The sequence below is a fragment of the Myotis myotis genome, unplaced genomic scaffold, assembly GCF_014108235.1.
Source record: "Myotis myotis isolate mMyoMyo1 unplaced genomic scaffold, mMyoMyo1.p scaffold_m19_p_3, whole genome shotgun sequence".
NCBI lineage: Eukaryota > Metazoa > Chordata > Mammalia > Chiroptera > Vespertilionidae > Myotis > Myotis myotis.
The window spans coordinates 139,577,672-139,590,685 of record NW_023416335.1 but is presented as its reverse complement, the minus strand read 5'-3'; the positions used below and the strand labels follow the sequence as shown (position 1 = coordinate 139,590,685).

Below are 13,014 nucleotides of genomic sequence, written 5' to 3'. Positions count from 1 at the left end.
AAAGTGGAAAGGGGAGTGTCTCATCCCCTAGATCAGCGGTTCTCAACCTGTGGGTTGCGACCCTTTTGGCGGTCGAATGACCCTTTCACAGGGGTCGCCTAAGACCATCCTGCATATCAGATATTTACATTATGATTCATAACAGTAGCAACATTACAGTTATGAAGTAGCAACGAAAATAATTTTAGGGTGGGGTCACACATGAGGAAATGTATTTAAAGGGCCAGAAGGTTGAGAACCACTGCTCTAGAGGAAGCAGGAGAGCTGGCCATCTTCTCTCCTTTTCTAACGATCAGTAGTAACCCTTGTGTAAAATTAAGCTGTCTGTGTGATATATAGAGTAGCCTGAAATTAACTTTTAAATGTTTTCTATCTTGAAACATGCATTGAAAATAAATTTTCACCTGCATAAATGCACTCTTTGGCTTAAAGGCTTAATCACCTTTAAAGAGAGGCTTTTCTTAACCTGATTCCATTGTTACACTAATGACAGTGACTCTTTAACTCAGTGGGTGTCAATATTGATTATGACTTTTAGATTTTACTTTTTCTCATTAGAGTTTAATTTCTATCTAAAAATAGATCATAACTCTCAATCTGCGGCCACCTTGGAGTTTTTCCAAGATGCTGGATTCATGGTAAGATAAGTGTTCAATTTGATACTGGAGGTCACCAGGGAACCTGGACTATTTTTTTCCCTACTGCAATGCTCTGTTTTGCAGAATAAAATAGTGTCTGTGGTCTTCTCTGCAGAATTAATCACAAAAGCCAAGTGCATACTGCAGGTACAATCAGCACCATCTAATTATCTCAAACTTGTTTGTCTTAAGACTTTATTTAGCTGAGCACATGCACACGATAATAACAAATAGGCTAATTCCAGCTCCTGTCAACCGCAGGCAATGCAGTAATTGTAAATGGGGTCTGGTGCATTTAGAGACTGTGTCCATGTGACATGCTAGCAGGTATGAAGTGGGAAGACAATAAGGCAAGAAATAGAGAAGCAGATTTTGATTTTTGTTTTCTTCAGCAGAAAAAGCTACCAAGCGTATGTGAGTCTTTAATGTGTATGTGAAACATTCAGTTATTTGTCTATATACTAGAGGCCTGGTACACGAGTTTGTGCACCAGTGGGGTCCCTTGGCCTGGCCTGCGGGATTGGGCCGAAACTGGCTCTCCCACATCCTCCGAGGGGTTCCAGATTGTGTGAGGGTGCAGGCCAGGCTGAGGGACCCCACTGGTGCACGATCAGGGCCAGGGAGGAACACAGGAGGTTGGCCAGCTTGGGAGGGACCACAGGAGGGCTCCAGGGTGTGTCCGGCCTGTCTTGCTCAGTCCGGATCAGCCAGACCCCAGCAGCAAGCTAACCTACCAATTGGAGCATCTGCCCCCGGTGGTCAATGCACGTCATAACGAGCGATTGAGTGACCTTAGCATACATTAGCATATTGCGCTTTGATTGGTTGAACAGCCGACCAGACTACTGGGCACTTAGCATATTAGGCTTTTATTATATAGGATTGTTAAAATCCATCCTAATATGTTATTAGCTATATATCTTTCTAAAATATTAAGAGCAAGTGAGGTTGATGTTTCAGCCTCACAGGAATGTTTTATGGGGTTTTTTTTAGAGAATCTCTACCGGTCAGTCAAGAGACACTCTCATGCCTTTTATTATTCTCTATGGATAGCTATAGCTGATGAGCCTGTTAATTCAGCACTGCAAGGCAGATCGGGTGCTCCGCCAGCTTGAGGGCCGCAAGGAGGTGATTGCAACCCTTAATGGAATGTGAATGGCAGTTGAATAAGAGAAGAGTCCCCTGTCCTAGAGGTTCCTCTGAGCTTCCTTCCATCAGCTGTCTGTCTTGCTGACCATCTCTTGCTCACTGTCAACAATCATTACTCTCCTTGTTCTTTGCTGCTTTCTCTTTTAAAACCTATATATACATGTGGGAAATCTGATGGGGACGGATCTTGCAGTGGGAGAGAGGCTTGTCTGAGGAGCTCTGCTGTTCCCCCAGGTGGTGTAATACTTCTCTGTGCCCCACGGGAAGGCCTAATCATTCGGCCTCCCTGGGTCAGGCATCCTCAGTGCCGAGCCTCCACGTTCATCTGTCCCTTTCTTTTGTAACTTAAATCCTGTATTTCTGCCCCTGGCCACACCCAGAGAATTTTTTTTCATTTTAAAGATGCCAAACTTCTTAAGGGTAAAAATGTGAATTAGCAGTTTTCCTGAGGGCTCTGTAATTTATCTCATTCACTAGCATATGCACGTTTTCCAATAGGAATGTATGGGCTGATTGAATTATTTCCCCTTAATTGTTTTTGTCAAACCAGTGACTTGTTTTGAAAATATATGTGCATAGGTTTTAAGAAAAAAGCACTGCTCTTTCAGATCAGTTAACTTTATTCCTGGTGATTTTTAACTTGAGGGCCACACACTGTGTGTTGAATACTTCGGCGTTTAAGACGTGCTGGGTGTGATTTCCGTTCATCTATTATTAAACAAAACCAGTTTACTATTAATATCTTAACAGAAGATACTTGATTTACAAACTGGGTCAAACGCTTAAGACATACACTTGTTGTGATAATTAAAAGGTTTTTCTCTAGTCCTAGCTGGCTTGGCTCAGTGGATAGAGCGTTGGCCTGAGAACAAAGGGTCCCAGGTTCCATTTCGATCATAGTCAGATACCTTGGTTGCAGGCTCCTCCCTGACTCAGGCCCTGATCTGGACTTCTATGGGAGGCAACCAATCGATGTGTTTCTCTCACATCCCTGTTTCTCTCTCCTTTCCCTCTCTCTTCCACTCTCCCTAAAAATCAATGGGAAAATATCCTCAGGTGAGGATTAACAAAAAAATAAAAAATAAAATAAATAAATAAGTAAAAGATTTTCCCTCATACTTGCATCCCCACAGCTGTGCAGTTCTGTAAATCCACCTTTTGTAAATCCTTCATTTTTCATACCTTCCAAATATCTGAACCCTTTGCCTATTTAAATAGCAAAACTTTTAGTTAAACTCAACATTTTTTAGTTAAACCCAACGTTTCATTCTACTCCGCACCTACCCAGCAGAAAGTGATAAAAAAAATTTTCAAAAATCATATAGGTTGATTTTGTTAGGTTAGGTGGCTCAGGAGGCGGCGCAAGAAATAGAGAGTCCATAGTAAGTTTATAACTAGTGATCTCAAGTGGACTCCTTGTGTGCCCACAAATTCCCTATTTCCCTGGTGTACTTACTCTTCAACCTCTTATCAAATAATTCACACCTAGTTTTCCCCTCAAACTTCTAGTCTCTTCTTCCCATTCTGATTCTCAGCATGCTTACTGATAAAATGGAAGCAGTGCAAATATAATTGTCATCACTCTCCCTTCCAACCTACTTACAGCTCACTTACTGATTACCTCCTGCTACTCTATAGGAACTGTCTTATACAACACAAGGTCAAACACTCAAATAGGCACTGGGTCCCACCCTGCCCTTCCCCCTCTCCCTACCCCCTGCCCCCCTCTACCCCCCCCCCCGCCGCCCCCCCAACCTGCATCATCTTTTTGGTTTGTTTGTTTGCTTGTTTGTTTCCCTAGCTGATTCCTCTCAGTACACCAACATGTGAAATTTCTCTCTCATGATAAACAAAGTAAGACAAAATAAAGCCAGAGCCACCCCCCAAATTTCACATTTCTCTGCTTTACACCAAAACCCTTGAAAAGATTTATTTAAAAAAAAACAACAAAAAAACATCTCTTGATATCTCTAATTTCTCTTTTGTTTTTTGAATCTACTCCACTCTTCCAAGTCTGATCTTTCTTAGGTAATGAATGGCTTTTTAAAAAAATTAAGGTCAGCAATGATTTTCCTTGATGTCAAATACAAGTTGCTGAATCCCCAGTGGTCATTTCTCATTTTTCTTCTGACCTATCAGCCCTGTTTGATAAATTGATTACTTAGTCATGTGTGAGACCTTCCCCACCTCTGCCCCTTGGAGAATCATTTATGATGTTGGAATAGGGCAGTGATATAATCAAGGCTCACTTGAGGAAGGGTCACCTTGATAGACCAGAAACTAGAGAAAAACTCTGGCATAAAGAATTGCAGTCATCAGAGGGATGGATAATGATAAAAATAATTAGGGTAACACTGGTATAAAAGTAAAGAAAGTAGAGCATAGAAGATAGTTTACAAATGTGAAACTAACACAACCTGCAATGGATTTAATGTTAAGGTGAAACTAAAATTAAAATCTGCATTTGCAGTAATAAAAAGAACCCCCTAATATCAGTGGCTTAGAATAACACACATTTATTTCTTATTTACAATATATGCACAACTGTGGGTTGGCTGCTGTGGCTTGACTTTACTTGGTATTTTCCCATTCCTAGACCTAGACTTGAAGGGCTCGGCCCTGTTTGGAATATCTTTTCTTGAGACAGAGAGGAAGAAGGAGAGAGCTGACGGAAACTTGTAATGCTCCTTAATACATGTGTCATATGTCATATATGTCATATTTGCTTACATTCCATTGGCCAAAGCAATCATTTGGCCAAAGTCAAAGTCAATGGCACAGGCATGTATAAGCCACAGAATGGAATGAACAGTTTCTGAACAATAATTCCATTTTCTATAATGGCAGTTCAGACTCGTTTCTATCCTTTTAAGTGATTGTAAAAATAATGAGCAGAAATAGAAAATCTAGTAGGAAGGATGGATTTGGGAAGGAAGATGAATTCAGTGAGAAACATATTGTGTGTGGGCTGAGCATCCAGGAGGAGATGTCAGGCAGGCAGTTTGAAATGGGAAACTGGCACTGAGGGAAAGGTCAGGGCTGGAGATTTCTGGTAGAGCCAAGAACAGATCATTTGGGGACACCCACCTTCCAGTGAAGGAGGATGAAGGATACAACTATAGGGAACAGAACTGAAGAACTCACAAAGTATAAAAAGCCAAGCTCAAATATTTAGTAAAATGCATCCTCATAAAAATATGAATTGTTTGGCCCTAGCTGGTTTTGGCTCAGTGGATAGAGCATTGGCCTGCAAATTGAAGGGCCCTGGGTTTGATTCCAGTCAAAGGCACATGCCCAGTTGCGGGCTCGATCCCCAATGGGGGGCGTGCAGGAGGCAGCCGGTCAATGATTCTCTGTCATCACTGATATTTCTATCACTCTCTCCCTCTCCCTTCCTCTCTGAAATCAATAAAAATATGTTTTCAAAAATATATGAATTGCTGATCCCCTATTAAGTTGCCCACACTTACCAGTAGGTTCTGAGTTCTGTGAATTCATCAGCGACAATATGGCATACAAGTTAAAAACACAAGCTCAGGCCCCACCAGTGTACCTCAGCTGGTTGAGCATTATCCCATGCACCAGGAGGTTGCCTGTTAGATTCCTGGTCAGGGCACATGCCCAGACTGCAGGCTAGATCACCAGTAGGAGGTGTGCAGGAGGCAGCCAATCAATATTTCTCTCATAGATGTTTCTATCTTTCTCCCTTTCCCTTCCTGTCTCCCTAAAATCAATAAAAAAATATATTTTTAAAAATTAAAAAAAGACACACACACAAACTCAGGAATTCAAGATATGGATTTACTTTCCCTCTCAGCCATTTTGTAACTCTTTCAGATTGGGCAAATTGCTTCTCTTCTCTAAACCTGTTTCCTTCTCTGCAAGATAGTAGCAATAACATACACTTCACAGGAGTGTTGAGAGGCTAAATGAGATTATGTCTGTAATGTGTTCAGACAGCTCCTGGCTTGTTTTAAATACTGATTGGCATTAGTAGTATTGCTAAAAGCATTACCAAAAAAACAGTTTGACTCTGGCTTTGCTTACCTTTGCTTTACTTAGTCTTTTGTTGAAGCATACGTTCTTTATTTACTAGTGTTAAAAATTCTGTTGACAACTTAACAAGAATGCCTGGGATGTGTATTATCAGCCAATTATGTGAAATGCAAATAAGATTAAATTTTAAAATTTATGCAGCACTTTGAGTAATAAGGTATTTACCTGGATTCGTTATGCCCAAATGCTTACTGCTTGTTCCTTGCAAGAGTGTGGCTGTGCCTCATGCATATTTACTAGTGCACGAATTTGTGCACCAGTGGGGTCCCTCGGCCTGGCCTGCAGGATCAGGCGGAAAACGGCTCTCCAACATCCCCTGAGGAGTACGTGATTGTGAGAGGGTGAAGGCCAGGCCGAGGGATCCCACTGGTGCATGATCAGGGCTGGAGAGGGACATGGGAGGTTTGCCAGCCAGGGAGGAACCACGGGAAGGCTCCAGGGCATGTCCAGCCCCTCTCGCTCAGCCCTGATCGGCTGGACCCCAGCAGCAAGCTAAACTACCAGTCAGAGTGTCTGCCCCCTGGTGGTCAGTGCAATTTATAGCAAGCAGTTGAGCAGCCTTAGCATATCATTAGCATATTATGATTTGATTGGTTGAATGGCCGACCGGACACTTAGCATATTAAGCTTTCATTATATAGGATATTTTTATCTCAGTGGAAGTATGAAAGACTATGTGGACAATGTTGGTATTTTTTTGTCTTCAATGTCTTAAGCTTTTTTTGCTTAATGAGATATCATATGGTAATGAGATAATTTTAAAGGGATTAAACATTGCTGAGGGACAATTCCATTTAGCTTGAAGTATAAACAAAGGTGACCTTTGAAAACTGGCCAGAATTAAAAACTTGGAGAGATATGTCTAGTTCACTGCCAGTATTTCTGCATCTGCAGTCCACTTGCAGTCTTGAATCACTTCGCATTTTGTTCTCTACGGGCACTTCTTTCCAATTGACATATGAGTTCCATTGAGATAGATTTGTGTGTCGGAGTTATACTGGTCTTACTGCCCATCTTTCATACTGGTAAAAAAGTTAAGTAATCTTTAGTAAAGAAGATTCTCTTTGTGCCTCCAATACTCATTTGTATTTTTGAATTAATTTCCTTTGAAGACTTAACAGTTGCCGATGAAACAGCATGTATTCTAGACCCTATGGCCCATATTACTCTTTAATGCTATCTTGGGGTTTTCTTGTGAAGTGGTTTTTGGTGTTTGTTTTCTATAAGCATCACTAGACATTTGTTAGACTGCAGGGCTGATTAAAACGCAGACTCCCATATGAGACTTACAGATGTTCTAGAATTAAAAGAAATTAGCTTCAGGTCTGGCAGCGATTTTCTAAATGGTTCTGTTGATCTTCCTGAAATTGAGGATTTCTCTGCTAAGCTGCCAAGATCCATAAATCTTCTGTGAGAGCTGATTTTGGAACAGACCTTGACAAGTATGATCTAATTCCAGAAATCAAACTTTTAGCTGCAAATCAACAGCCTCGGGGAGGATGACGGGTTATGGTGGCATCCACATGTGTGCTCTGTCAGGTGCTGCAGAGATGAGTTGGGAAGTTGTCTGATATATTCAGAAGGAACCCCAGTGTAACTTCCCCAAGATGGCAATGCACAGCCAAACAATCTGTGCTTAGAGGTAGGGTGGCGACTTGGGTCAGATTTAACATGCAGTTTTATGTTGTTTGACATTTTAAAAAATTTGATGACAGCAAGTAGATTTATTGTAAAGTGTAAGGCCTCACCTTCTTGTCTGTTCCTATAAACAATAACTTATAAATGCAGCCACTAAATTGAATTGTCCTCTTTTGAATTTGTTCCCAGTATAATATACAAGGAATGTTTTAGAATTAAAATATTCAGTTAATTATGTTTATAGTCCTGTATAGATGCTTGATATTTAATTAAGAACACATTTATTTGCTCTAGTTTAACAGATGAACTCCTAAAAGAAGATTAATTTGAATATCCATTTGTAGATCAGCATGATTAATATGAAGTATTATTTTTTTTGCAAAAGCAATATAACATCATAGAAAGCTTTCGCTCAATGGAAAAAATCCTCACCTATCAAAGCAGTTTGTCACCATTTTTCTCTTCTTTCCCAGTCTTTCTTCACACACATATCTGTTTTTAGCTAAGTTGAGATTCATTCAGTTTTTTATACTGCTTGTTCACTTAGTATATTAAGGTTTTTATGATGATAGCAATAAACTTTATTATTATAGCTATATAACACATATAATATAAAATACATTATAGTCAATTAGTTTATGGTTCTGAATTACATATGAAGAAAAATAAATATATAGCATATTATAAACAAATTTTTACAGGTTAAAATGAAAAAGTCATGAAATCATTGAATTCTCTTTCCAAATATCTTTGCAACAATAAATAAGACACTATTATTATAGAATGTGTGAATGGATTGTCATTGAAAACAATATTATCTTAACTAGATTGACCAAGAGGGAAGACCTAATGATCAAATTCATTTTGCAACTTGTTTGCACTCTCTTTGCAAACATGGCAGGTCAGGTATTTTATTTTTTTATAATATATTTTTATTGATTTCAGAGGGGAAGGGAGAGGGAGAGAGATAGAAACATCAATGATGAGAGAGAATCATTGATGGGCTGCTTCCTGCATGCCCCCCACTGGAGATCAAGCCAGCAACCCGGGCATGTGCCCTGACCGAGAATTGAATCATGACCTCCTGGTTCATAGGTCTACACTCAGCCACTACACCAAGTTTGCTGGGTGGTCAGGTATTTTACGTACACTTGTGAATTAAACAACCATTTTACTCCCATTACCACTTCATTTTACTCCCATTACCACTTCATCCCCCCCAAAATTTTATAGATTTCAACCCATTTACTAGATCAGATTTTCCGCCTCTCGGGTTTTCATTCAAGTAGAGATAAAGCTAATAGAAGCGAAACACATGAGGGCTTGGCCCTCGTAGCCGTGGAGGCTTACCTCAGCCCTGGCAGCCCCGGCTTCATCTTGGAAGGTTGCCCGGAAGGGTGTCTGGAAGGTCGTTCGGCTGTCTGGTCTAATTAGCATATTATCCTTTTATTATTATAGATTCACCTCTATTACCTTTTTGTAAGATTAGAATCATTATCTAGGCTTCTCCTGCTCTTGTAACTTCAATAAATGATGGTTACTCTACTTTGTAGACAGGCTCCTCCAAAAAACATTTTGAAAATTGAATTTCATTGCAAGTGTTCCTATAACTAGTCTCCTTTGGTTCCAGTACTGTAAATGAATGTGGAGATATAATACTAAGCAATGGAAATTCTCAGATGTTAAGAAATTTGTCCAAGATGCCAATTTAAGCTTGTCTATATTTAAAACCTCTGCTGCCAACATTAGCCACAGTGCCTAAAGATGCCTGTTAGTTCTCCCCATAGGAACTGTACCTGATGTGATTCCAAACTGTTAGATTGACATGAAGTATATGATGAGTGAGCTTTTGGAATATTTCACTCAGGAGCCTGGTGCCATTGACATTAAATAGAGCTTTGTTGTCAGTATAGTGTGCACTTTATTACAGAGTAACCCTAGGCATTTCTTCTGTAACTCTTCTTAAAATTACCACCAAATATATTTTTTAAATTTTCTCTAAAAAAATAAACTGCTATGGTTGACACATCATGCAACTGTATGACCTGTCTTTACAGGGATAAAAAGATTATATAATAGTTGCTTTCAAAGTTCTAAAATTCATAGATTTCAGAGATAAAAGTTAAAAAGATATGAAAATTCCATAAGTCTTTTCATAGGACTCACCCATTAACTTCCAAATTCTAACAACAAAAGCAAAAGATGAATGGTATTTGGCAAAGTGTCAGAGCTATTTCTGTGCTCTTTTGTGTGTCTGTGTGTGTGTGACCATATCCAGGAGACACAGATTTAGTTTTCACTCAAGTAACTGTTATAATGGAAAATGGCATAATTGAAAATGGTGTCTCCATTTTGAAAAGCCTTTTTTTAATACAACTGATTTACTAGCCTGGCTAACTAAGGAGACTAGGTTTAAGAGAGGTGCTTGAAAAGCTAAAGATCATAGAAATAAACATCCATTGATTCTTACTGTTGTTTTAACATTTAACTTTAGTTTTGCATACTTGAATTTGGCTTCAGAAGAGGATTATGGTAGGTTCCTTAGAGGTGCATTATTAGCCCTTTCTTGTTAAATGCATTGTTCTTTGATTAATGTTGACAATTTCTAAATTGCTGAAAATTGGTAATTCAGGAACTGATCCTATGATGAATCCCTATTACCCAGCAGGTTCAATTTACCAAAAACTTAAAACAAAATTAAAATAAAAACATGCCAGCATGTTGCCCAGCCAGCATCGCTCAGTGGTTGAGTGTCAACCTATGAACCAGGAGGTCAGGGTTCAATTCCAGGTCAGGTCACATGGCCAGTTGCAGGCTTGATGATCCCCAGTGTGGGGTGTGCAGGAGGCAGCTGATCAATTACTCTTTCTCATCATTGATGTTTCTATTTCTCTCTTCCTCTCCCTTCCTCTCTGAAATCATATATGTATGAAACAAACAGAAAACCAATGTAACAGTCAGGGTCTTGCAAGTAATTTATTGGTTGATGGGCTACATTTCGTTCTTATTCGGTCTCTCCTTTTCTTCCTTTTGAGTTTCAGTTTTTAAGCTTAGGATATCAAGAGTCACTATAATGCTCATTCTAGTCTCAAAATAGCACTCACTCTAAGTGAAAGCAGTTATAATGGTAAGAAAGAAAATGGTAATTTAATTTTCCTGATGTTATTAAGCCTGCAGCATTCATTCATTATTCTTCAAGCAGCTATCCCACCCTGCTGTGCACAAAGCACGGGGATACGGCAATGCGCAAGATGGACCAGGACACGCACTCCTCTGGCCTAGATTTTTGCAGAATTTCTTGAATTTGTAGAAAGTTCACATTCGAGTTTAGGGCTATTTTAAGTAACATTACAAATTGGAACCTGTATCAGTTGGGAGTCTCAGGCAGGAAGAGGTCAGCTCCATATGCAATGTTGGCTTGTGCTAAGGGAGCACTGTAGTATATAAAATAAATACCTCTTTAAACACCTCCTTGTACTTGGTATGGTAATATTTTATCTAATGCCAGAAGAAAACTTATGTCACCCTTTGAAGGTATTCCTTATTTTACAAACTGTTTCATCCATATTCACTTGGGCCTTAAACCAAATCCTAAGGCTATGTCATTGTAAGGAGATGCAGGTGTTTTGTTTCTCCCTGTCACATAGCAGAGAGCAAGGTATGTATTTGGCTTTCATATATTGGTTAAATATTTATTGCCTGGTTTGTTGGTCAAATACCCCAGAGAAACTAACCAAGCCATGTTTTATTTACTGCAATAATTTTCATTTAAGCATATGCTAGGTGGCTGGAGTTTGTAAACACCGAAATCATAAATCCTTAGAAGATGAATGAATAAATAAAAAAAAGAAATTATTTAACATCAAATAATGAATATGATTTTTTTCAATAACATTTTAAAGTTTCTGTGGCTATATCTGTGACTGCCTTTTGCGGGACCAAGCAAATTCAGGCATAGGTTTTATATAATGCATTTTATTTTTCTGTTAGTTGACTGAAAATTAGCTAAAATTCAGGTTCTCAGTTACCAATGTTTACCCATCTTTCTTTTTCTGCATTTTACATTCTTACTGAAGACAGAATATAATTTTTATTTACCCCTTTACTATCATCCATTAATACAGAGCCTGGAATATAGATGCTATTCAATAAATCAAGAATAGACTAAAAGAACAGAGGGGGCATTTTAAGCTTTGATTAGGAAATCTGAAGTAACTTTAAATCTCACAGAATATGAAGTTATGCTGGAAGTAGTACAACAAATCTAAATATTATGTTTAGAAAAAAAGCACACAGGACTATGGTATATAGATTTGTAGAGCAATGGAAAAGCTGTAGGGACTAGAGAATATAAACACTCTGCTTTAGTTTGGCAAAGTAAAGGGACTCTAGGGATTAACAAAAACAAAACAAGCAGGAAAGGGGGGGAAAGTAGATAAGCTTTTTTTTTTTCCCAGGAAACATTTTTCCTACCTGAAATCATCTTTACTTTTATATTAAAAGATATATTAATTCCAGAGCATATTCAAAAGACTGTTGTTTTCTAAGATGAATCTTAAAAATAACAATCAGCCCTAACTGGTTTGGCTCAGTGGATAGAGCGTCGGCCTGTGGACTCAAGGGTCCGGGGTTCGATTCCAGTCAAGGGCATGTACCTTGGTTGCGGGCACATACCCAGTAGGGAGTGTGCAGGAGGCAGCTGATCGATGTTTCTCTCTCATCGATGTTTCTGGCTCTCTATCCCTCTCCCTTCCTCTCTGTAAAAAATCAACTATATATATATATATATATATATATATATATATATATATGGAAAAAACTATTTAAAAATCTAAATAAATAAATAAATAAAAATAACAATCATTTCATTTTATTTCAGTTTTATTCTTGAAGGAAATATTCTTAAGTACCAATTGTGCATACTTCGGAGAATCAAATGTTTAGATGTTCATGCTGTGTTCCTTTACTTAAGAGTTTATCTAAAAGCACTGCAGAGCCAGGAGGTCAAGGTTTGTTTCCTGATCAGGGTACATGCCCAGGTTTCAGGCTTGATCCCTAGTAGGGGGTGTGCAAGAGGCACCCAATCAATGATTCTCTTTCATCACTGATGTTTCTGTCCCTCTCCCTTTCTCTTTCTGAAATATATATATATGTACATATATATATATATTTGTAATACATATACATATATACATATATATAAAGAGAGAGAGAAAATAATTTTTCAAACAAAAAATGCAATTGATAAAGTACAAAGAATTACTGAGATGATTGAAAATGGCACATTTAAACTTTGAAGATTATATTATCTTCATATCTTTATGAATATCCTGAAGCACTTAATCTTGAGATCATAATTATAACATTATCCTATATAATAAAAGCCTAATATGCTAAGTGTCCAGTCGTCAGGTCATCTGTTCAACCAATCAAAGCGTAACATGCTAATGATATGCTAAGGCTGCTCAACTGCTCACTATGATGTGCACTGACCACCAGGGGGCAGATGCTCCAACCGGTAGCTTAGCTTGCT

At 38.6% G+C, this 13,014-nt stretch overlaps 1 protein-coding gene across 3 annotated transcripts in view; it reads left to right on the top strand.

Moving 5' to 3' along the window:
- Positions 1-13,014, top strand: part of NAV3 (neuron navigator 3) — an 840,800-nt gene that overhangs the window by 708,659 nt on the left and 119,127 nt on the right. The gene's annotated exons all lie outside the window — the stretch shown is intronic.